General features: G+C 41.9%; 1 protein-coding gene across 4 annotated transcripts in view; it reads left to right on the top strand.

Annotated features, from left to right (window-relative positions):
- The window catches only part of DACH1 (dachshund family transcription factor 1), a 537,492-nt gene that overhangs the window by 219,858 nt on the left and 290,483 nt on the right, over positions 1-27,151 (top strand). The gene's annotated exons all lie outside the window — the stretch shown is intronic.

Here is a 27,151-nt window from a genome sequence, read left to right as displayed (position 1 = left end):
TACCCATATTTCAGCCACCCCTTCAGCACACTAAGCCCAAGTCTCACATTTACTTCGGTCCTTATCATGATGGGCTTTGAGGGTGTGTTGCAGAGGGAAGCTCCTGTTTTTTTTTGCTCTTGCAGTGTGTAAACTGAATTCATTTAACACAATATTTCTCTGAGTTAGAGCAAGTTAGAGAAACGTCCAAAAATTGTGGCAAAACATGCTAATATTCAGCAGAATTTGCCTAGCAATTTTACATTTTTCAAAATATATGTAGATCCTTTCTTCACTGCCTCATTCTACTGCATTTAGTTTTCACACTCAATGTTATATAGATAGATTTTCAATCATTCGTTATGATGTGAATCTACTTAGAAGAAAATAGTGTTGAGAAAATATAAGTTACACATATCTGAAAAATGTGTGCCAGTGTCATCAGAGTTAAACATATCTTATTAACTTATACATCAGTGCTAGCACTCAGATCGCAAAGAACTTCCTAATTGAGAATGTGGACAAGATGCACCAATCATACATGATTAGGCCACAGACAGTGTAAAATATATCAACATTTTATCTATATACCTATAGCAGCATGTACTTTGGGACTTTAAGTAACCATCATCAAGATTTACGATTCTTCCATTTTGCGACTCGTAATTGTTTAGTCTTGCGACTCCAAATTTGCGGCTCGCAAAGTGGAATTTACAACAGTGTCTCAAAAACGGTTTGCGATTCCTAATTGGGTCGCAAATTGGCCGCTGCATTAATATTGATGAGGCAGGTGCAATATGCAACTCCATTGGCAATAGCTAGCTTGCCCAGAAAACGGGCTGCATTTAAAAAATAACTGAAACGTTTCTGTTTCATTTTCTAAGAGTAGGAAGTGGTTCCTGGGACCACTGCATGCTCTTAAACTGCATGCTCTTAAAAAATATTTTTGCTGCCAGTCACAAAGTGGAAGGGGTCCCCTAGGGTCCCCAACACATTTGCAAGTGTCTTAAAACCTTTTTGCGGCCACAAAACAATCGTACATTGAAGTGCAACTCGCAATTAGGAAGGTACTTCCTTGACACGCCACTTCCTAATAGCAACTCGCAAACCTTATTTTGCGAGGTAGTAATAGTTTACAGGCTCACAAAATAAGGTTTGTGCATAGGGCAGACCTATTTTGCCGTCGCAAATGGGCTGATTTCACGTTTGTGTACACAAACAAAACGGTTGCACATCTGGCCGAATGTCTCCTGAATTAAGCATGGATTATCAATCAAATGTCAGTTCTGTATGTGATGGAAATGCAATCATTTTACCCACTAACGGCAGTTTGAAAGTTTCTGAAAATGTATCGAACACACACTTTTCATTTGAAGAAATAAATTATAATCCTCCAAACAAAATCTTAACGTTTTCATGAATTAATGCTCACTTAATAAATACACATTTGGGCCCAAAACATTATCATATTAGCTTTGCTTTATACAACTGCCAGACGTGAAGTAGTTATGACTCCGTGCAATCATCATATACTGGGAATGCATAATATGGCAGTGAATTCCATCTCCGTTACGCCTGTGTTGGCAAGAATGTCAAATATATATTAAAGATTGACAGCATTATATCAAACGTATCGACCAACGTTCCTGAGGTGCCCACAAAATTGCTAGAATTGCCATTATGGCCAGGAATATACCTGAAATTGCTAAAATACCCTAGTATTGACTACAGGTATTTCATGGCCACCATAATGCCAGCGGTTGGCTACATCAAGCCTAGAATGACAATAATGCAATATTAATGTTCACTAAGGTTCACTATTGTACCATGGTTGTAACCACTAAAGCACACATGTTCAAAATCTGACAATAAATGATTCCATAGTGTCAAGGGTGGGATTAATTAAAATAGACACACACATAGCCAACCAAGAACCCTTTTGCTAGTGGTGGATCCTTAAAGCCAAAATACCCACAATCCACAAAAATTCTTCTGTTGTGATAGTGGTTGCTCCATTATGTCAGAAATTCCCACATGGTGCCAGTGGGGAATTTCTCGCGCCAGAAATGCCACATCTGACTAGAATTTCTACCATTACTTTAGTGAGGGACGCTATTAAGCTGGATGTGACTGAAAGTGCGCACACACACACACACACACACACACACACACACACACACACCTATCTAGGCATACATTCATAGCTATAACTGATGCCTCCTTTTTCGCTATTCAAACTTTGCACTGTGCTCCCAGACCACAAGCTAGAGCAGAGTCCCTGACACCAAATATTCAGCACTATAATAGGTAGCAAATCACAAGTTCATACATTTGGGTGTGCGTGTCAGCATTGGGTTTGCAGTATAGGGTCAATCATCACACACAGTCTTTTTACATACATGGTGGTGTCAGGCACAAGATGTGATCACAGGACTCCACAAGCTGCATCCTTGGCTTTTGAAGTGCAGGTAGACAACTATATGTCAGAAATCCAAGGGCTACTATGCTGGCCTTGGATACATCACAAACCACAGAGGGCCCCCACCTCCTATCCATGCTTTAACAGTCCATATGTTGTTTACTACTAAGCTCAAGACAAATGTGCTGTTCATGGTGGCTGCTGCCTGTCAAATAAAATAAAATCTTTTTGTTATGCACTTTTGACTACTGTCTTTTGCGCAATACAACAAAAAGAAGACAGTAACTAGAAATACATATTTATATTTTAAAACATTTAAAGATTTGTAGTGTCATGAAAACGGCAATTTTTTTAATGTTTAATTGTTTTCTATAGCAATATCTTGTGAACCTTTATTTCACAGTATTTGAGAGTATTGCCCATTGAATTCATACAGTGAAGATAATAATACACAATGTTGCCTATTTGGTTTTGTAATGATCCATACCTCTGTATTTTGGTATTAATTATGTTACTATAAAAAGACCAATTTAGTCTTGAGTCCTGCTTCAGGAAATGTAAAATCCTAACACTTCTCTCCATGATCAAATATGTCATGAAAGTAGGAATATCATACTGCCACTTAATTCACTATGCAGATTAACTATCTATCTATCTATCTATCTATCTATCTATCTATCTATCTATCTATCTATCTATCTATCTATCTATCTATCTATCTATCTATCTATCTATCTATCTATCTATCTATCTATCTATCTATCTATATGTCTGTCTGTCTGTCTGTCTGTCTGTCTGTCTGTCTGTCTGTCTTTCTATCTATCTATATATCTATCTATCTGTCTATCTATCTATCTGTCAATATATATATGGAGGCAATATATCAGGCAAAATGTGAGAGAAGGAGAAATAGCAAGTATCCGAGAAGTAATTTTAGATTGTATTATTACCCCCATCCCATTGCAATTTATATATCTCAGTAGATGTAATTCTCTGCAGCACAGCCATGTTCTAACCTGGCATCTGCACAGTTTAGCAGTTAGAATAAACAATGCTTATCTTTACCTTATTTTGCATCCTGTATATCTTTCGAGTTACTTAAGAGTCCCTCTTCTTTTTCTCAGGAAGAGTAAAGTGAGTGCTTTCATCTATTGAAAAGGGCCGCAGCACAAGCCAGAGTAGAAAAAGGCATTTTTCAAACATCCATGCACCATGTGCCAGGCACCATCTGGTGCCTGGCACACGGAGCAAGGATGTTTTGGGGGGCACCACATGTGCCCCCCTGGCTACTTAGTATTGGCCCACGGGGGGTGAGGGCCCTTCTTGAGGCCCCCAAAGTCACTTTCCGGCTGCCTTTCCATGGCGGTGGGACCAATATTAAAAGGTAGTCTTAAAGGGACATCCTAATTCCTATGGCGGCAGTGCCCTCATGTTAGGGATAGGAATCCGACTGCCGTCCCAACAGGAGCCTTGAGCCTGTTGGAGGCAAGCGTTCTTTCCTCCTCAACATCATGGTTCGGACCTCCGGTATTGTAATCTGGCGGTCGGACAGAAGGCCTGGATGTCTGGCGGACCGCCATTGACAACCTGTGAGTGGCGGTCCGCGCAACATCAAAATGACGGCCTAAATGCGCATTGATCAATGAAGGTTTGACTAATAGTACACCTTTTTTAATATTAAGTAATGAGATTTGTGTTTTTTCTGGAAAATACTTTAACTGTTGTATAGGTGTACAGCCACAGTCCCTTGCAGGGTGTACCACAAAAAAATCACTAAATTAACCTGAGCTTACCCCTGGGTAGTTTGGCACAAAAAGTAGTTAGGTTCAGCCTAAGGGCAATGTGTTTAGTATTTAAGCAGCACACAAACAGCAATAAAGTAAAAACAAAAAAGAAGAAAAATCGCAAATCAATTTGGAAAAATAGAGCTATTTTTAATAAATCATATGACGACAAAAATCCAATTAGTAGAAACAGAGATAATGAATTTTAGAGTTTCTAGAGAAAATAGCACTAAAAGGTGTAAAACGCCAACTGGGGTATCTAGTTGCGCCAGATTTGGACAAAGCGACCAGTTCAGGCAGACCACAATGGAGTACAGATCGGCTACCGGGGCCTGCTGAACAAAGTCCCTTGAATTCTGGTTTGTAGAGCATTGCAAAGAGCAGCATCAACGATGCATCACACAGCCGAAGTGATGCATCCGTTCTGAAGTTGGACAAGACTGCTATACAAGGGCCTGTGTCATTGTCGAGGATCCCATCGACAGGCCTGTTGATGTGAAGTCCGGCGTCGGGGATGCAGCACTCAGTCGGGCAGTGCATCGGTTCTGAAGAGCTGTTAGACTGCGATGTGGAGTTCGGCATCATCATCAAGGCTGAAATCGATGAGGGATGCAAGGGCCTGTACTGAGGATGAGCCACAGAGTCAGGGCATTACAGCAGTTCTGAAGTGCTGCGATGCAGGTCATTGGGATGGGTTCAATCCACACAGCTGTGGATATGTATTGGTTCCTGCGCCATGCAGCAGTGGAGATGATGGGTCCATCCGCTGGATCCACAGACATTGATAGAGCACCTTAAGATCACTTACAAGGGTCCAGAACTTGGGTGGCACCACTTGGCAGGGTAGACTGACTGATGGCAGTATCCAGGTGCAGATGCAAGTTTGTTGGAATCCTGTTATGTCCCTGTGTGTTCAGATTGGGGGGCAGCCAAGTAGCCCCTGGAGCCACTCTGTGTTCTGGGCTTAACAGATGCAGGTCCAGTACTTCTCGCCCAGGTAAGTGGGCAGCAGACAGCAGGTCAGTGCAGCTGGGCTGCAGTTCCTTCACAGCTGCGGTCCAGGAGAGAGGCAGTCCTTCAAGGTACCCCTAAACCGGTCCTAGGATGCTTGTTCCCATTTGGGGTAGGGTCAAGACTGATTTGCATATGTCTGGGTCCAAACTGGAATGGCATCGTGAGCAAAAAAAGATGGATTTAGGCCCACAGCTCTGCACTGGGGTGAATGAATGACATTTTTCTGCATTCTATCCATCAATTGTTCTTTTTGCATTTGTCACCCTGAGTGGGACGGGTATGCCCAGACATGGGTCCCGTGCTCTCCATGCCACTGGAGTCAAGCTATCCTAGCTGATGAGGGAAAAAAATGCTGAAAGCCCGAAACTGGTTCTAGGATGCTTGTTTCCAGTCCAGGGAGGACCTGGCTTGGCAGTTCGGGCTAGACTGGTCCCATTGGGAGCAGGGTCAAGACTGATTTGCATATATATGGCTGGGTCCAAAGTGGATTGGCATGGTGAGCTCTAAAATGATGGATCTAGGCTCAGATCTCTGTACTGGGGTGAATGTATGACATTGTTCTGCATTCTGTCCATCAATTGTTCTTTTTGCATTCGTCACCCCGAGTTGGATAGGTATGCCCAGATGTGGGTCCCGTGCTCTCCATGCCATTGAAGTCAAGCTTTCCTGGCTGATGAGGGCTGAAAGCCCGAAACTGGTCTTAGGATGCTTGTTTCCAGTCCACTGAGGACATGGCTTGGCAGTTCGGGCTGGACTGTTCCCATTGGGTGCAGGGTCAAAACTGATTTGCATATGGCTGGGTCTAAACGGGAATGGCATGGTGGGCAAAAAAACGAAGGATTTTGGCCCAGATCTCTGTACTAGGGTGAATGTATGACATTGTTCTGCATTCTGTCCATCAATTGTTCTTGTTGCATTTGTCACCCAGAGTGGGACAGGTATGCCCAGACGTGGGTCCTGTGCTCTCCATGCCACTGGAGTCAAGGTATCCTGGCTGATGAGGGCTGAAAGCCCGAAACCGGTCCTAGGATGCTTGTTTCGAGTCCAGGGAGGACCTAGCTTGGCAGTTCAGGCTGGATTTTTCCCATTGGGCGCAGGGTCAAGACTGATTTGCATATGGTTGGGTTCAAACTGGAATGGCATGGTGAGCAAAAAAACGATGGATTTAGGCCCAGATCTCTGTACTGGGGTGATACGCACAACTGGGGTGAATGTATGCCATTGTTCTGCAATCTATCCATCAATTGTTCTTTTTGCATTTGTCACCCTGAGTGGGATGGGTATGCCCAGACGTGGGTCCCCTGCTTTCCATGCCACTGGAGTCAAGCTATCCTGGCTGATGAGGGCTGAAAGTCCGAAACCGGTCCTACGATGCTTGTTTCCAGTCCAGGGAGGACCTGGCTTGGCAGTTTGACCTGGACTGTTCCCATTGGGTGCAGGGTCAAGACTGATTTGCATATGGCTGGGTCCAAACTGGAATGGCATGGTGAGCAAAAAAACAATGGATTTATGCCCAGATCTCCGTGCTGGGGTGAATGTATGACAGTGTTCTGCATTCTGTCCATCAATTGTTCTTTTTGCATCAGTCCTTGAAGGATCACAACAGTCCATCTTCCTGGCAGAGTATTCATAGTTCCAGAAGTGTACTGAAGCATTGGTATCTGAGGTACTTCTTTTTTACTGTGGTGTCCTGGCTCTGGAAGGTGGGAGAAGCTTCTAGACAGTGGGTGTGAAGTGCATGGAATCTCTATCTCCCCTGATCTGGCTCCAAGCTGTCTGAAGTGAAAATGCAGGTTTGTTAGACCCTTTGTCTGATGGCAGTGCACAGGCTATTCAGTTGTAATTGGGGCTGTGCTCAGCTCCATCCCCCATCCTTCCAGCAGATGACTCAGTAATGTACACATCATTCCTCTATTGTGTGACTATCTGGGAGGAATTTGCAAAGTCTGTCAGCTACACCCAGTCATGTGACCCAAACAGGCTGTAGGCACAAATGAGCTATGGGCCGGCCAGGAAATGCCAACTTTCTAAAAGTGGCATTTTCAAAATTGTAATGAAAAATCCGGCTCTACAATTTAAAGAGGAGTTATAATTATAATTTCATAGACACAAAACATGATATAGCCACCAACTCCCATTTGGAAATTACAGCGTATTGAATGTAGTTAGGAATCTCCAATGTTATCCTATGGGAGAGGCAGGTCTCACATTAATGAAAAACAAATCACTACATCCAGGATATGTAAATCTTAAAAGTACATGCACAAACTTCTAAATACACAGAACACTGCTATGGGCAAGTGAGGGCCTTCCTTGGGGGTGACTTATATGTAATAAAATGGGAGTTCAAGGCTTTGCAAGGGAATTTAAATATACATAGCAGTTTAAAACTGCATTCAGGGAGCAGGGGCAGTATTGGGACATATTTAAAGGGCTACTAAAGTGGGTGGCACAATCAGTGCTGCAGTCCCACTAATACCCTTTAATTTACAGGCCCTTGGTTTATGGTATAGCATTCTACAAGGGACTTACAAGTAAATTAAATATGCCAATTGGGTATAAGCCAATTGCACCATGTTTTAGAGAGAGAGCACAAGCACTTTAGCACTGGTTAGCAGGGGTAAAGAGCACAGAGTTCTAAGGCCAACAAAAACAAATTCAGCAAAAATAGGAGGGGGAAGGCAGTATGTTAAATGTGGAGTGATCAGTCCCCCATCCAATCTTGGAAGGGGATTTACTTTGGCTCTTGACAAAGTGACATTACGACAACTACTAATGTTGGAAAGGCTCAGATCAGAATTTGTGAAAGGTCTCCAATGTATACATTTGTGGGTATTCACATATTAAATGTCTAACAGTGCCTTGAAAGGTAATTCCCATTCTATTTTAAATGTCTCAGCACTCGTAGCTGAGAAATCCATAGCACTAAATCCATTCATTCCTGGCAGGAATTTTTTTTGTGAAATCCTGAAATCCGTAAATTAGTTGTTTTCCGCTGTAAACCTATGCTTATGCAACAAAAGTCCTTTGTGAATTTAACCAACTGTGTTGTGTTGCTTCTCTTGCGTCCTCAATCTGGTAATGCTAATTTGCATTAAATAATTGCATTCTTCTTTTGTCTGTTTTCCTCATATCCTACCTCTCCTTTTTGTCTTTATCTATCTCTTTGTCTTTCCTTTTCACTCTCTTTCCCTTGTTTTCACAAGTCCATGTAATAATGAAGCTTCGTATCACAGACTACCCTTCTATGGCGGTGAAGCACATTAATATTCAAAGTGCATATGTTCACTTTTCAAAAGTATGATTTCTCAATCGTAGATGATGGTTTTGTAGCACCAGGAAAAGTCAGTTGTGGTCTTAATGAAGCATAATTGTCCGGAAACAAAGAGGAACAATAAAATAATTTGGTTTTTTTTAAGCAGATTATGCCGAATTTTAACATTGGGTGAACTCACATGCTTCTTCATATTTTCTATCCTTTACTCTTTGGGCACATCTCAGTTTTTGTTATTTAAGTGTTCCCACGTGGATGGAATACGTTGGCTCGAAATTCTTTAATTTATTTGTCAGATAGTGCAGAAAGGAAATGTCTATTTTTGCCCCAATATGCAGTGATTTGTAACCTGAGTGACTAAATGTGTTCAGAGAAATTTTTGGACAGGAACACATTTTCTTTAGTCATTATGTCATTAGCGGAAAGAAAATAAGAAAAACATGTTGAGTACCATACCGTGTCACACACATGGCAGATAAAAGGAAACAATATAAATTTGTTATTTTTACAGGCAATCGATTACCTTGATGTACATTTTTATGACGTTAGATCAAAATAAGTAATGTTTTAATCATTAAGGAAGCAGTGTGCAGAAAAATGAATGTGATTTAGAATATAACTGTGTTTTGAAATACTTTGATAAGCTTGCATGCTTGGTTGATACACTTGGAACAACGGTAAAGGTTTCATTTAATTTTCTCGACGCTATGTACAGTTTTTGACCTAATTTTGTCTTAGATTCCACATTTAAATTTCAAATACATGGTTGCTTTACTTTCTTTCTTGGTTTTTCAGCCTGAGTGAGATAAAAAGAATTACTTCTCCAAATGTCACACATGGCTGTAATTTAAGAGTTTGTTTTACCTCATTGTCCGTAACAGTTGAAAGAAACCTTCACTTGAAGTTTATTAAATAGGCCAATGCCAGAGGCAATAAAGATTCATTTATTACGAGTTTCTTGGCTGTTTTTCTTCCTTGATTTTTTTGACTAAACTCATAGTGTAATATAATACTTCACGAAACGAAACCTTTGACCTTCTCTGAAGTTAAGTCTCCTTTGATTAGATAAAGTAACAATTTATGGTCCGCCATGAGTTTCTGCATCGGATGAATAATGTAACAGACTGAATGCTGACTGAGAATGAATTGCTTTTAAAAGATGACTTTTGTAAAAAGGTGCCTCAAGTTAATTGCATTGTATGAGCTAGTTTCGAGGGGCCGTGGTGCAAGCCATTAGGTATATTGTTCAACTCAGACACACATACATTTATGAGTGCATACAGAAGTATATATTAACGGTAACATTCACGCTATAAGTAAATACAAATGCAATCTTACATTTAAAGGGACTGGCTGCAAAAACAGTTTCCCTGCACCGCTCTCTACAGCATAGCTATGAATGTATTTCTTATTCCTTTGCATATTATAAGCATTAAGAAGTAAAGTTGTTGGACAATCTTCTTTATTTATCTCATTCATAGAAAGTGACGCTACATTCACGCTTTTTCAATTATTCTCTCCTATGTAATTTTAAGATGTATAAAAAATAGCAACGTGTCACAGTACACACACTATTCCCCAAATCATGCAACTGTTAACAGAAAATCTAAGCTACAAGTCAACTTTGCAAAGCTATTTTCATTGATTTCAAATGCTTATTTGTTTAATTGCAAAGTCGATATACAAAAGAGCTAGGATTTACATTTAGGTTTCGCTCTCGAAAAGATTTTGAGCCAAAAATTATTATTTTGACTGTGGTGTGAAATTATCCTTTTCTGAATGTTTTTTTTAGAGTGTGTTTATTTACCCGCCTATGGCCGATCCCTTAAAAGTGATATGTAGCATGAAGGGAAATGTCACCTTCTATCAATTGTTTTGGGTTTGCCATTAGTTTAATTGTTTTGGGACATAATTTTATGTTATGATATTTTTTATGTTCACCCCTACAATGATTGGTTTCAAGGTGCTTGCTATAAATCCAGGGAGGAGGGGCTGACATAAGAGTTTGTGGAACAAGCATATCTTCAGTAGCTTCAAACAAAAAGAGAATTTCTATTTTTGATTTACACTGGAAGGGAAATTCAGAGTTTTCCAAGGACAGGCAAAGAGGATTTTCCTGTAGTTCTCAATTTACAGAAGCAAAAAAAGCTTCTTGGTGGTTGGCCCCTTTCAAATACCAAATCATCATCCAGTCGACATGTAAAATTAGGAGTTTGTAAAACCTAACCAACTACTCAAATGTGTTTGGTACATATTGAAAGCCTTTTCTGAGATCGTAAACTCTGACTCAGAGTATTTGCAACCATACTAATATTGGCACTCTGACCACTGGTTCGCAATCCTTCAATGACCTCCCAGATTCCTACTAAAAATCATCTGAAAGCCTTTAACTTGTGGTTTCATGGGCTATATTGCCATTAAAATATTACCAAGTAAAAACAACCCAACTTACTCATCTTTTGAATGTTTTTTTTAAGTGATAGGATCAATTTATTCTTTATTTTCCCTTTTCTGCTATGCTTTTTTGTTCGAATTAACCTTTTAACTCACAGATAAAGTCCGATTTACCCTATCTTTCATTATTTCTCTTCCACCACTGCCGATGAAGCTCTGCATATATTATGCAACACTGTCACCTCCAAACACATTTTGCACTTGTGGTGTTGTGCCAGTGCCCACCTATTTTGCATTGTGCAAACACACCTTGACAGTTTTCCTCTCAACATGCACAAATATCTGACCTGCTTGGCCTTGCATTGAAAATACATTGTCCACCAGTGTTATGTTCTGATGCTTTTGCTACTTAGAATTTTGCAGTCTTTTGAATGGACTAAGTGAGTTGTACATTTATATTTACATCCACCTCTGAGATTTGCCACTAGGTGATCAAAAAGTCGAGGAGTGTGCAACTGAATGAAAGTAGCACTTTAGGTTGTCACTTTGAATGTTTATTTCTTTGGACATATTGCAAAGTGTAGCCTGCAAGTTTAACAATTCAGAGAAGTTATCGTTTTCATGGTGTCTTTTCAGATTACAAGAATTCAAAAGGCTTCAAACTCTTTTTAAAGTACAAAACAATTTAAAGAATTGACAGAACATTGACTCTAAATGTGAAATGTGATAATGATGAAGCAATTAAATGTTTCACTTTGCTGCGCAGGCTAGCATAATTGCACTCTACTGATTACTTAACTCACCTAGATATTCTCATCAGACAAGTACAGTTAAGAAGTGATATGTCAATTTAAGAGTTTGGAACAAAATGAGAGTGACATTTGGCAAAAACACATTTGAAAGAAAGTTTTGAACACACGTGATATTAACTAATGCAATTCTTAGTGTTTGGCCTATCTTTAGAACTGAAGGAAAGGCACGTGTATATTTATCACTGTGTTATGCCTCAAATGTAAACAAAATAAGTGTGCATAAACTAAATCTAGAAATTGTAGTTGGATTGATAGTTTGAACTGCCATATTAATATTCTGTAAACCTGATTAAAGCACAAAAGACATTTCAAAGGGACAGAAATTCTCTTGGATTCTACTGTCACACTTATTGCATACATCAATATTCACAATAATGGAAGAACACATTGGACATAATAGACAACCCACTCTCACGCACACAACATAGCACCATACAAATACAGTTGGCAAAGGAATTCCATGCAAACACTCTCTACACTATAGTAGTCCCGTATATTCAACATTGACATGCCAAGGCTTCTATCACACTCACAAACAAAATACAGCACCAAGACATATTCCTGACAATAGTATGCCTTTTTATAACAAAACCTAACACAGGGAGCTCACCAATGGACAACTGTTCACTTGTACTATTTTATCTGGCTGTCTTTGTGTATTAAAGCAGAAGTTGTGTAGATAAGTTTTCTCCCATGAACTTTATGACCTTCCTGTCACTTAATGTAAATGTAAATCCGTATTTTTAAAGCGCAACTACTTACCCTTACGGGTCTCAAGGTACTAGGGGCTGTCATGGAAATGAAATGAGCTATTGCCCAGAGTCACATGGTGCTGAGCTCAGTTGACACCGGAGCCGGGGTTCGAACCGTGAACCCTATGCTCCGAAGTCAGCTGCCCTGGCCTCTGCACCACACCTCTCCACTCAATCAATGCCACGCATTACCACATCCATAGCACCGTGCTGTGCACAGAATTTATGTTTGTGGGATTTGGAGACTGAACATGCAAACTGGGTATCAGGTGAACACTTTGCACATGTGTGCTTTGGGTATCTGGAATGGCGCATTATCTATACACACACACACAACGAACACACACACACATGACCCAATTGTGATGTTATTTATAGTAACTGTACTAACACACATTGGCACATTTAGTTCTACAGTGAAACTGTCAAATTTAAATTTATTAATATAGCATAGAAAAATTCAAATGAGAAAAACATTGACATGACAAAAACATGTTTTACTACCAAACAGAATGCATGTACCAATATATAGGGAAACAACTCACCTAATAGTCAAAGGTTTTCTTGATTGTGATTTTACCCTATTGCACAAATTTAACCCTTGCAACATGGATTCAATATCTTTTGTTAAAAGAAAAGTATGCATGGGAACTTGAAAAAATAACATGGCATGACCGATATATAACATTCCATTTATTATCATGGTTAGGGGCATCATGACTCAGTGATGCTATGTCTAATGTCATAAGCAGCGGATGGTGGGAGCACAAGTTATAGTTAGTGCAGCAAACTATAACTGGTAAATTTCAGTATCTTTTGTTTAAAAACAATCGTTTTTATATTATTTCAAGGCCTAATTATAACATAACTTTTAACCTTTGTTTTTTTCAGTGAATGTCTAGGCTTTTTTAATATAAGATAACAATCTTCTTATATTACCTGACTATAATATCACTTTAAACTTTGTTTTTATTTCAGTGAATATCTGTCGTTTTTTTTATCATTTGTTAAATTATAATCAGATTCCCAGATCATAGCTTTTAACCATGTGCAGTGGGAGGGTTGGATGCATCACCCTCCCCTCCCCACAGACTGACAAACGTAAGTTAACAGATCCCCCTCGGATACTCACTTCACATTTTTCATTTTCTTTGTTTTTATTTTCACTTGCCGCAGTACTCCTGCAGTACCATTGAACAAGTGGCACACCAATGTACTGCCAGACAGTTCAAGCTTCTCTTTTTAATGCTTGTACAGTTCTACAGTATTCCCTCAGGATTACATGCTGGGTCTCATTTGGCACCACACGGGAGGCCTTACTTGGTACAGTGGGAGTACTGCGGGATCCGCAGTATAAGAAAAATTGTTTTTTTATTTTGACCCTGTGGGGCACAAAGTTCAGGGGGCCAGAGTACCCCTACTCTGCCCCTCCACTTTATTGTTTGTACTTTATTTTCTTTTAAAACTCAGGAAACAGGGACAGAGATTAAAGTCCTAAAATGATGGCTACAATATTTCTCTTGGTGTTGTGGCTAGCCAATCAGAATCCTCAGAACTGCTGTACTGTTACCAGTTCCTCAGGACAGAAGGGGTCAACAGGAAGAAATGCACTCTGAACTAATCAGACCACTCTATTTTTTTTAAAGTGTGGTATCAACTATTCTGTTATAACTATATTTTGAAGCTTAATTTCTTAAAAACGTCTGAACAGATTTACACTGCGGGACAGGGCAATGTGATTGGTGGCTACAACATGAGCAACAAGTTTGCAGACTCTGTTTTATCACTTGAGAACTTGTTCTTTGAGTCCTGAAAGCATTTTTAAGAGCATATAGAAGGTGTAGCGTATGAATACCCTGTGCCCCTAGCCCTTTTGTTGGAGTCTCAGATGGACCTCCCAGGGAAACAAGCATTGGAAATGCAATAGGTCTCGCAATAACGCGAGTCTGAACTATTAGCATTGTAAATGATAATGCCCTTTATTTTTGCGTTCTGGTTTTTGGAACATAAATAAAAGGCTTTGTCATTTACAAGGCCTATAGCTTAAATTTGCGTTAAAACGAGACCTATTGCATTGCAAATGCTTGTTTTAATTTGCAAGAGTTTATCATATTTTATGTGGTTTGTGTTGTACAGTGTGCATGCGGCTTGTGCAGGGGCTCTTAGACTTCGGCCAGACCCTCATCATGGCATTTGCTGGTAATCTGTTGTTCACTGGGGTGAAGAAAGCTGAGTTCCATGCACGAGACCTTGTGTAGACCTTTATTAAGTCTGTTGAAGAGCGCAGCAGTACTTACTTGATGCTGCAAACACGAGGGCAGCAACTCAACGTTAGGGCAGATACGTACGCCTTGGCCGGACAGGTTTTTAGCAATGCATCTGAGGTGAAACAGCATGGAGGGGATGTGTGGTTGCGCGAAGAAATCAGGGGCCCAATTTGAAGTGTGTGTTGTAATTATGAAAGCGGGCGCGTGTTAAACATATAGCACAGCGCCCATGTATGTCAAAGCTATGTGCAGCAGCCTAGGAAGCGACTGCTGTGGCTAGTCATTACGAGCTGCTCTCGAAGGCGGCTTTGGAACAGATGGTAATTTAAGTTAAAAAAAAAAGACTTTGATGCAGCAGGGGGCGGAGAGCAGGGGGTCGGAGCGGGAAGAGCTGCTGGTGTGGGAGGGTGATTGATGGGCGGGGCAGCGCTGGGGAAGCCTGGAATGCCTTTGATGTGGGGAGGGAGGAGAGCCTTGTGCAGGAGAAATGAACAGATGTCCGTGAGGTGTGGGAGGAGTGCCTGATGCGCGTGCTTGTGTTTCACGTGAACTGAAAGAAAACGCCGGCTGAAAGACCTTTGGTTTGACGAGGATTTTGCCGACTTGAATTCTCGCTCCTCAATGCGCTTGCGCGCATTTAAGGTCACAAGACCTAAAAAAAAGAAAAATAAGGTTTGTCATAGTTCAACTGGAGTCTGGGGGAGCCATTGTGGCTCCCAGTAGTCCTGTGAGACTAACACAGGACCCAGAAATAACAGAAAACGAGAGTTAGGGCCAAAGACCGTGCATGGCAGGGGTTGCTGGCTACGTGCACATGTGGTGTTGCTTGCAGGACCTAGCTATAGGCAAGTGCTATTAGATGGCAAGCACCTACAATACATAGTCAGCGCTCAGTGAGCTGACAGTGCATAGAGCACACTCCCTCAAGAGATCCAAGCACCATTAGGTTGGCAAGCCCCTACTACACACAGTCAGCCCTCAGGGTACAGACTGTGCATACAACGCACTTCCTCCAGAGATCCAAGCCTCATTAGTTCGATCAGTTACTACTATCCACAGTCTGAGCTCATTGTTCAGGCTGTGTGACAAGCCCACTCTCTTCTGGCACCCAAGAGGCAGTGGCAAAGTACCCAAAACATCTGAATTGGCAATTCTATGTCAGGAAAACGGTCTAGTGGAAAAGCAAAAAGTTTAGGGAAATTTAGCCAAAAAGGCCAAGTCCTGCAGTGATCAAACACCACGTTAGCTGTCAAATGAGGACCATAAATTGACAGCTAACTTAGATAGTTGAAATCAGGTTTAAGTCCACCACTCTAAAAACCATGCTGTAGAAAGAAAGAATTGCAAGAGGAAGACCCAACTTACTAAAGAAGCTAAGACGGACTAAAATTATGCAAACCAAAAGTTCGGCTACGGCAGCACAGAATAAAAGAAGCAATCAGTCTTTTAAGTTATCTGGTTAACATGATCACAGCTTGCAATATAATGCCAAACATGTAAGCTAAGTTTCCAAGAACGATTATCACATAAATAAATTTACAGAGTTACCTAGTCCCACTTCCATCAAAAGCACAAGGATAGTTTACTTATCTAACAGCTCATGATCGTAAAGCAACAGGGGAAAAGGTTCAGATTTAAAGTCCATTAGTATGAAAACAATTAAATAGGGAAAATTAAATGGTCCAGCAAAGAAGGGTCACAGTCCATCAGCTACTGACTGTAGCATTTGCAAATCAGTCCAAAAGTATAAAGCCAAAGAGGATAGGTTTCAAATTATCAAAAAATCCATCAACATAGCGTTCTGGTCTCAAGTAGGAGACGCTGCCCTCCTTTGGAGTTTCTTCTTTAATAAAGTATCTGTGGGAGTCCTAGTGATGTAGCAGCATACCACTGTCGAAGGATTGTCATGCGCTCAGATTCACATAATGTCACCCAGGACATTAGCAACTACAAGATGCTTTCCCATGCTGGTCAGGAGAAACAAGAGATTTAAAGTCCACATAAGCCTAACAATGGTGAAAAAGAATATAAAGCATCAGTTTATAGTAACAGCCCACAGGAACAATTCACTGTGAATGTTAAGGAAACATTTATGAACATTAAATGTTAAACATGAACTGGAAAAATAAGGCAACAATTTAATAGTTGCAAAATAACCATTTTAGTAGGCCAAGGAATATGTCAGCATTGGAGAAAGAGCACATTTAAAACAGGCCTCACATTTGCATAACAATTTTAAATGAAATAAACTCTAAATGCAATAAAATCATTTCACATGAAAATGACTATGGTTACAAATAGCCTACTACCACATTTGTTCTAAACTTTCACATGAGAATAAACTTTCTAAGTTCTTATTATGAAAATAATTATTATCTTTTCATAAACGATAGAATCTCTAATATTATCAGTTTAAATTTCAAGTTCTTAACTCGTATTTTTACAGTTTTGTACCAACTTATCTGCATGGTGCATTCTAAAGGGAAGCAATAGAAACGCTAGGCCACTTTATTAATAGCACATTGTTTCATTAGCAAATGCCAATAAACAACATTTTCATAAGTATTCTTATTAGTGAAGCTCATTTAAATGTATTCGCATTGTTTTGTATATATTTTCTTCAGCTTTTATTTTAAAGCACACTTTTACTGTGCTTCTACTACACTTGTCTCAGTTAGCATTACTGTGTCTAACATGTGCAAGGTACTCTTTCAGCTTTTCATGTCTTGAATCAGTAAATGTGCTGTGTATTATGATTTTGAAAATCTTGCATCATCAGTACTTAACTTGATATTACCTTGGCTTTTATGAGAAAAGTTTTCTAATACTACATTGTGGTATTTTAATTGGCGAGGCAAAACTTATTTGTGCAACATTTCTAAAATAATAAGCCAATAGTTATTGAAAACCTCAATTTATAAAGAACATTCTGATTATCTATTTCAAAAGGTTTTAAAAGATTATTTTTTAGCAATCATGAATGCATGCCTTGTTTGGAAGTCAATTTAAAAGAAGATACATTTTGAGGAACAGTATTTACTATGACTCTGATATCCTAAAAAGGTTTCTGTCATAATGCACAAAGGAGATTTTTATTTCATTTTACACAATGGATAAATGTTTCTCTTATGTAGAAATATATTTTACAACAAAGGGAAAGGAACATAATATGAGTCATTGACAATTCTTTTGGCTGTACAATTGTTCTTTTTGCCAAAGGGGTATAATAGATGAAAAATCATAATAAACCTGAGGCGGAAACTGGCTGTAAAACAAAACTGTGGCCTCAATTGATTAGAAGAAGTTTGTAAAGGATGTTGTTCATGTTACTCTGAACAATATAGTTAAAATGACACACATCGAGGGCCCACATTACATTATCCTCATTTGGCAAATTTGGACAGACATTTGCAATCAAATGGTGCATAGTGTTGTTTCTTCTGGGTATTTTGCATGAATTATGTTTTGGCCTTTATACATGTTGCTGCAGACCTGACCTGCAAAGATGCAAATGTGTCCAGCATGAGTGTCATTGATGGAAGAAAATACATCCTTTTGCATGATCACTTCTATTGTTTGAATTGATGCTGATGGTTTTTGGACTCTGTACACTACAACCCTGCAAACAAGTCCCACTGCATGTGCGCTTCCCACTAAAAACGTGTTGAATTAGATAGGAATCCTAATTGGCTAATTTAACTTACCTGTAAGTCCTTAGTGTAGCCAAGACCAGAAAGTTAAATGGCATTAGTGGACTGCAGCCCTGTTTGTGCCACTGCTAAAGTGACATTGCAAAGCATGTCTTCCGTCCTCCCAATGCAGCCTGAATGTGCAGTTATAAAACTGTAAACTTGGTCTTGTAAAATAAACCTTCTGCTGGGCCTAAAACCTCGCTTTGTACATACATAAGTCACCCCTAAGGTAGGCCCTAAATAACCATATGGCAGGATGCATGCTATTTAAAACGTACAGCATGTGTACTTAAGTTTCACATGTCTTGGTAGTAAAAAATATCCAAATAAATGTTTCATTGTGTCAAAGCCAGCTTCCTTCATAGAAAAACAGTAGATTACATTATAGCACCTTATAGTGCAAAACTTCAGTTTGGAAATCGCTAGAACCATGATTCAAGGCTTTAAATTAATAGCAATTTAAACTCCAATCTAACGGTCGGGTTGGGTTTTTAAGTACTATTTTATAAATTCCACTTTTAAAATGGTGGTATTTCCCTCCTTATGTCAAATGTGTCTTTCTGCCAGTATTCAGTGTCATCTGGCTGTTCATGAGATTCCTGTGGTTAGTTCTGTATTCCTCCTCGACAGTGGATAAAAGGCTTGGATGTGGTGACAGGTTTTTTCATCAGACAGGATGGTCATCTGGGCTGTGCCTGGGAACTTAATACAACTTTAAAAGTCATGAGCTGATGTAACTCACACCTAGACTTGCCCCTCCATTATTCTGATACCCAACTGGGCATCAATATCAATGGGAGAGGGGCTGCCCCAGAACCAGTTTAGAGTGAACACTGGGGCGGGTTTGTCCATTATATTAGCCACACCTCTGGGTAGGCTCTGCACAAGGGAAGAAAGTTTCTGCCATATTTGTTTTAGGTAGAGAGAGGCAGTGTGGAACAGCGTATAATAAGTAAAGCACAGAGGGAGTTCTGCAAACATGAGTGGGTTCAACCCTGTGATCCCTTCTCTCAATGATTAGGGAGTGGATGGGATTTCTCCCTATCACAGGCTGGCACTGGGCATAAAAGTGGCACCAGCAGTACCTTCTTCAGGACACCTCTGGACCTGTGGAAGACAGAAGTAGTACTGTGCCTGCTGTTGAACCTGTGGAGAAAAACCCCAAGGTCTAGACCTGTTCCTCACTTATACCCAGGACAGAAGTGGACTAAAGGGGCTGGTCAGCTAGCCTCCTGTTCAGCTCCAGGAACACAAAAGCTGCCAGTAGCCCAAATCTCTGCTGAGCCTACCTGACCAGTTCCAACTAGATGTGCCCTGGACAATGCTGGTGGCTTCTGGGAGATTGAGTCCTAATCCCTAATTGGTGCCAGTCTTACTCATCTTGCTGGTTTGCAATACTTAAAGGATACTTACTTTCAGAAACGTTTTAAGTTCAAACTTAGAGGACTTTATCAGAACCAACTCCAAGACTTCACCAGCTTTGAGTTTACTCGCCATTGACATAGAGAGTCTTGAACTTCTCACTGGAGCCAAGGCTCTCACCGAGGTCCTGTGCATCATTTAGCTGTCATTGATGACCCTGTCTTTGAATCCTGCCTGCACCCCAACCCATAAAGGACCTTGTTGATGAGGTATTTTCTCCTGAAAAACAACTAAGTCAAAAGGTAAACTTCTCATAGGGATGAACCTGGTGCCTGTATACAACCCACACTTTATCAAGGTCAGCCTTAACTTTTGACTTTGAACCGGTCAAAGGTGGCTAGATACCTGTAGTTGGAACTTTATTACTTTTGATTAGTAAAAACATTTAAAACTTTTTGTAAATTTTATTTCGATTCCCTGCATCAGAGTTTTTATGTTTTTGTGCCTATTTGTTCATATAAAATGTATTTTTAGAAATGTGTGTTTTTTTTATTGTGTGGTGTTGTCTAAATTTTAACTGTTTTGGAATCCTTCAATGCTTTATGCATTTCTGCTAAGTTAAGCTTGTCTGCTCTGTGCCACACCTACCAAAGTTTGAGCTCAGATTTAAATTACTAAAATCATACTGGACCTAGTAAGGAATAGTGCCATTGTTACTTTAAGAGAACTACCATCCACTTCAACCGATATTCCACTTTCTCCCAATCGACATGATCTTATCCAGATTCACATGCAAGGTATTATTACACACACACACAGCAGTGGTTGGCATCAACAGGGGCCGGTTGGGCAGGGCATCTCAAGATAGCCGGTCAGAGGAACGTGCAAACTTTGAAAAGTGCATATACTGCCCAGCCGCCTACCTGCTGCTGTCATTCAGGAGCAAACCCGCCCCATCCTGATGCTTGGTTCAGGACAGGAAGATGAAAAATAAAATGGTAATGAATTACCATTTTATTATTCATCTAGATCTTTGGGGGGATTTTTAAGTAGGGTGATGCTCCTCCTCCCAAACAGAGGAGCCGCCCTGCACACACACACATCCACATTTATAAATGCAAGTTCATTTTTAAAATTCACAAAAGATTAATTGCACTGGTTAATCCATTTACTCTAACATAATTGTTCACTAGTATGAACAGACAGGAAGGAGTATAGGGAGCTGATGAACCTGGACACTCTATGCACTCTAACTAACTGGGTTTTGGGTACTTACAGACATTACTTGGTACACTCCCACCCTCTATATGAATGGACATTTACTCCTGCAATGGGGTTCAAAGATATGTTTCCATGATGTCAATTGGCAGGGAACACCCAAAAACTGGTCGTGCATAGGAAGGTGGAGAGAAAAAAAACAGCAAGTGCATTTCTCTTGCTCTGATCTTTCCACATGAGAAAATGCACAGATGTATATTTGCTCATGGAGAAATGCTACCCAAGAAATTCCAAGAATAAGCCTGGGGAAACTACAATAATCACAGCATATGGCTAGAAACTGTTGTAAACATCATACAAAGGTATTCATTGAAATCAAACTGAGGTGGAAACCTACAGCAGTACCCTTCTGATTTTTTACCTCTAGACCTGAGTCTTTATTTCAGATAATCTGTGTGCATCAGTTATTACGATTTTCTAAACCAAATAAATCAGTGTTATCATTGGTGGAGACACATAGCTATGTGTATATTTAGATGAACTTTTTTTTCCGCTACGGCCGATGTTATTGAGCTTTTTACAACGAGACCTAACAAAACAAAGAATCAAATACCCAGTACTCTGAATTGATGCAAATACTTGGAAAAATGTATTTTAAAGACAATTTTGGCTTATTTACGTTAATTATTTATTTTCATTCACATGTGTTTGGTTTCTTCACAGTAATCGGTTTACACTATGTGAAAGGTAAGGTTAGTCTGAGTTTGAGTATAAATTAAATGCTTCTACAATGAAAGCAATTTAAGCCATCATTCATTGAAAATTGAAAAGTGGATATTTTGATTTGTGTTAACCGAGGGCCCATCTGGGGGCTTTCAATGTTACAGCAGCAACATTATGCGCTTCATTGGGAGATAAAGGACACTACAAGACCCATAATGCTCTGCTAGTCGCGGCAGAGCGTCCCATTCAGGGCAAGCATTGGAGCATTTAAATGATAAGGGCGGTGTCCTATGTGCCTTCAATTGCTGCAGCCTCTGAAAAGAAGCGTCAGGCATCCATGGCACATTGAACTGCTTAAAGTTATCGTTGTACTGGTGGACTGTATACCATAAAGACTCTTTAGGAACGTGTTGCCGCTCAAATGCTTCTTGTACGTTGCGTGCTTGGAGCTTGGATATATACACGGCACACTCTGCAGCGAAGGAGCACCACCCCAGGATGCAGGGACCACGTGGTCTGTTATCAAGCAGGCCGATTACGTGGGGCAGCAATGGATTTATCATGTCCAGCGGCACACCGAGGCCCATCTGGGCGCTTTCAATGTTACAGCAGCAACATCACGCACTCCATTGGGAGATAAAGGACACTATAAGGCCTATAATGCTCTGCTAGTCGCGGCAGAGCGTCCCATTCAGGGTTTGCATTGGAGCATTTAAATGATGAGGGTGGTGTCCTATGCACCTTCAATTGCCGAAGCCTCTGAAGAGAAGTGGGGACACTTCGAAACACGTCAGGCACCCATGGCAAATTGAGCTGCTTAAAGTTATCATTGTACTGGTGGACTGTATACCATAAAGACTCTTTAGGAGCATGTTGCCGCTCGAGTGCTCCTTGTACGTTGGGTACTTGGAGCTTGGATAAAAACGCAGCACACTCTGCTGCGAAGGAGCACCACTCCAGGATGCGGGGGCCATGCGGTCTGTTATCAAGCAGGCAGATTTTGTGGGGCACGAAGCCTCTGAAGAGAAGTGGGGACACTTTGAAATGTATTAGGCATCCATGGCACATTGAACTGCTTAAAGTTATTGTTGTATGGTATACCATAAAGGCTCTTTAGGAGCATGTTGCTGCTCGAGTGCTCCTTCTACGTTGGGTACTTGGAGCTTGGATATATATATATGTACGTCTCCATTAATCTAATTCTGTCCTATTCCTATTTGACTGAGCTTCACATTTTCATTTAATTCTTCTTTCAATGCATTCAATATGTGAAATTACTCATTAATTAAAATAGGGTTTATATAGATTTTCATTGATAACCTTTAGTGAAGTTATTCCTAGAATCTTTCCTTTGAGAAAAACCCTATTTGTATTTCCCAAATAGTAAGTGGACATTTTGTTTTACTCTTATACTGTCTGACATACTTTCACTTAAAGGCCATAAGGCCTAGGCATGCTTTTTGGCCTTGAAGTGGCAACTCAGTTGATCGTTGCCTTTGCAGCATCTCATCTTAGCTCACCACTTCTAGCTCAATAACCTAAGTCCAGAACAGCCTGGAAAGCATTGCAGATGACACACCCCTACCAGTGCTGTTAGATTTCTGTATTTTTTTTTCCTATGTATTTTCTATTGCAAACAGGACTTTAATATTTTCACTCCCCAAGAAATGTATGTGTTTCACAATGGTAAGCAGGTGCAGTGTATGTGCAAATGGATGTGTCTTTATTACAGCAAAGCTACTGTAGACAGTTGCCTAGAATGACATGACTACATGTTGCTAGATTGTCTTTGGAAATGCCAAGTATGGCCTACTTGGCATGACATAATTTAATCTCACATTAGACATCATAAATCAGCACTGGTAAATAGGGTAGGAAATGCATAAACAGAAGTTAATGAATAATTGTAGATATTGGGATTTAAATCTGAATGTATGACATATTCTGCTGTATTTCTATATTGGACAGCATGTTATGTTATGATATGCATATTTCTAAAGAACACTAATACCTGCAAGGGTATTCTGGTGCTGAGCAGGTGTGTGTGTCTAGCCCTGCTAAGGTAGGATGGCTAATAGAAAAGCCTGGTTGTTAGCTTTTTGTGAAATTCAAGAAGAGAGGAGGTGGCTTTAATGTGGATTGGGAAGTTGTGTCACAATTTCCACTATATAAGCGATGTTTTAATCACATGCTGGGCTGCTGTTGAATTAGCTGTGTAAATGTGTAATCCATTCTCATGATCTCTTCTGACTTTCATAAAACCATGTCACTGATTTCAATACTAAACAAATCCCAACAGACAAACAAGACCATAAACATTTATGATTGAAACAAGCTAGAATGTTTAAACAATGCTGTGATGTACTGTGTATAACAATATGGCTCTCATACTAGTTAGAATACAAACAAGGTTTTAAATTGCATGCCCCATCCTTTCAGCTGCAGAATAAGATTTAGACCATCTGCCTATCAGATGGTTAGGAATCAGGACTGCGTATTAATGCCACATGTTCTATTTCCTTCCTTGTAGAAAGATTAGCTTTCTATTGCTAATAGATGTGCACGTGTTCTGTAAATTGCATTTCTGTTATATTAGAGGGATTATGTATATTTAAAGCTGCCCATATCAACTGGGTAGAGTACTAGATTACTGAGTTTTAAATATAGTAGTACAAAATAATCAGGTTCAAACAAACTGCTTGCAGGCCAGGTCGCTCCCCACGCCGCACAGCACCGCCTCTGTGATTGTGCCTTCTCCCCTGCTGCCGCTCCCTTCGTGAGTTCGCCCCTGCGGGGCCTGCCGTTCGCCCCTAGCTGACTGGTTTGCCTGTGATTGTACTGCATTTCATATTATATTTGTTCTGTTTATTTCCTGCTGCTGACTGTGGTTTTCCATTTCTGTGCCCTCTTGCTATTGCTCCAGCCGCCCTCCCCTTTTTTCTTCTGTACCCGAGTCCCGTTTCCCGCTGCTGCTCGCCTGCGGACATGCCCCCTCGCTCTCCCATTCGCTGCCCCGCTCCTGCCTCCCAGCTCCTCCTCCCTCCCTGCCTTTAATGGCGGCCGCGCCATTGAGGCACCAGAGGGAAGCCTGTCTGTGCCCGTCCGGGCCTGGACCGCGCCGAGCGCCAGAACACCTGGACCTCGCGACCGCAACAACGCCAGACTCTGCTACGATGCCAGAACCCTCCACACACTCAACACTGGCTGAGACCAAAGCTGCTTCCAGGCCACCTCTAAACGCACCCACAGACCTTTCACCTGCCGCACCTGCAGCTTCACCTGCGACAGAGCCACCAAACATCCAAAGAACGGACACAACAATCTCCGCTGCATACTCCTCAACACCTGCTCCGCACGCAAACACGCCATCGAGCTCTGGGACCTGCTCGACACCTCCGCCCCAGACATTGCCTTCCTGACCGAGACCTGGTGGAACGACTCCTCGGCGCCCGACATCGCCATAGCCATCCCGGACAGCTACAAGATCACCCATAGGGACTGCGCCAATGGAATCGGAGGAGGAATAGCCATCGTCCACAAGTCCACCCTCAAGGTCTCCTCACACGCAGATGACACCCTCAATACCACCAAACACCTGCACTTCCGGATCCACACCAACCCCAACACCACCCTCAGAGGAACGCTCGTTTACAGACCCCCCGGACCTCGGGCACAATTCTGCGACTCCATCGCCGAACTCCCCAGCACCCACGCACTCGACTCCATGGACTACATCCTCCTCGGGGACCTGAACTTCCACCTCGAGAACAACAACGATGCCAACTCTGCCGCACTGATTGACAACCTCGGCCTCAGACAACTTGTCACTACATCCACCCACGCCGCTGGCCACACGCTTGACCCCGTCTTCTCCACAAGCACCCACGTCACCCTCGACCGCACCACCGAACTCCACTGGACCGACCACCGCTGCATCCATTTCACCTTCAAGAAACCCACCACGCACCACCGCACCCAACAGCTGCCCCGCCGCTGCTGGAGTAAAGTCACCGAAGGCCAGCTGACCACCACTCTTGCCCAGAACCCACCCACCGACACCACCAACCCAGACGCCGCCACCCACAACCTTAGACAGTGGATCACGACTGTGCCAACACCCTCACCCCACTCAAGAAACCCTCCAACAACCACACCAGCAAGAAAGCCACCTGGTTCACTGAAGAGCTCCAGACCTCCAAACGTGCATGCCGGAATTTTGAAAAGAAATGGCTCCACAAGCGTACACCAGACAGCCATACAGTCCACAAGGACGCCACCCGCAGACATCACCACTTCATTAGACTAACCAAGAGATCTTCCTTCAAAGCCCGCCTGGATAACAACGCTCATGACAGCAAAGAGCTCTTCAGCATCGTGAAGGAACTCTCCAACCCCAGCGTCAATGCCAACGACATCCCCCCTCACAAGAACTGTGCGACGCACTGGCCACCTTCTTCCACCACAAGATCGCTGACATCCATGACACCTTCAACACCACGACCGCCATGACCACGCCAGACACCACCCACCCTGCGAACATCACACGCACCAAATCACCTGACTTCATGGACCAACGTCAATGACGACGAGACACACAGGGTCATGAACACAATTCACTCAGGATCACCCTCAGACCCCTGCCTACACCACGTATTCAACAAAGCAGACGCAGCCATCGCACCCCAACTACGGAAGGTCACCAACATCTCCTTCGAGACAGCGACATTTCCGGAAAGCTGGAAGCACGCCGAAATCAGCGCCCTCTTCAAGAAGCCCAAGGCGGACCCCAAGGAACTCAAGAATTTCCGACCCATCTCTCTGCTCCCGTTCCCGGCGAAGGTCATCGAGGAAATCGTCAACATGCAACTGGCCCACCACCTCGAGGACAACAATATCCTAGACTCGTCCTAGTCCGGATTCAGACGCAATCACGGCACCGAGACAGCCCTCATCGCCGCAACAGCCAACATCAGGCGCCAACTACACAACGTCGAAGCATCAGCCCTCATCCTCCTGGACATGTCAGCCACCTTCGACGCGGTCTGCCACCGCACACTAAAGACACGCCTCCAAGAAGCAGGAATCCAAGAGAAGGCCCTGAACTGGATCACGTCCTTCCTTGCCGGCAGGACCTAGAGCGTCCGCCTCCCCCTTCCATTCCGAAGCCACAGACATCATCTGCAGCATACCCCAGGGCTCATCCCTCAGCCCGACGCTGTTCAACGTCTACATGGCCGCCCTCGCACAAGTGGCCCGCCAACACGACCTCAACATCATCTCCTACGCCGACGACACCCAGCTCATCCTCTCCCTCACCAAGGACCTGCACACCGCCAAAACCAAACTCCACGAGGAAAACAAAGGCCGTCGCCGATTGGGTGAGGAGCAGCCGTCTAAAGCAGAACTCGGACAAGACGGAGGTCCTCATCCTCGGACTCACCCCATATGCCTGGGACGACTC

The sequence above is a fragment of the Lissotriton helveticus genome, chromosome 8, assembly GCF_964261635.1.
Source record: "Lissotriton helveticus chromosome 8, aLisHel1.1, whole genome shotgun sequence".
NCBI lineage: Eukaryota > Metazoa > Chordata > Amphibia > Caudata > Salamandridae > Lissotriton > Lissotriton helveticus.
The sequence above is the reverse complement of the archived record's forward strand: the minus strand, read 5'-3'. Positions and strand labels throughout refer to the sequence as shown.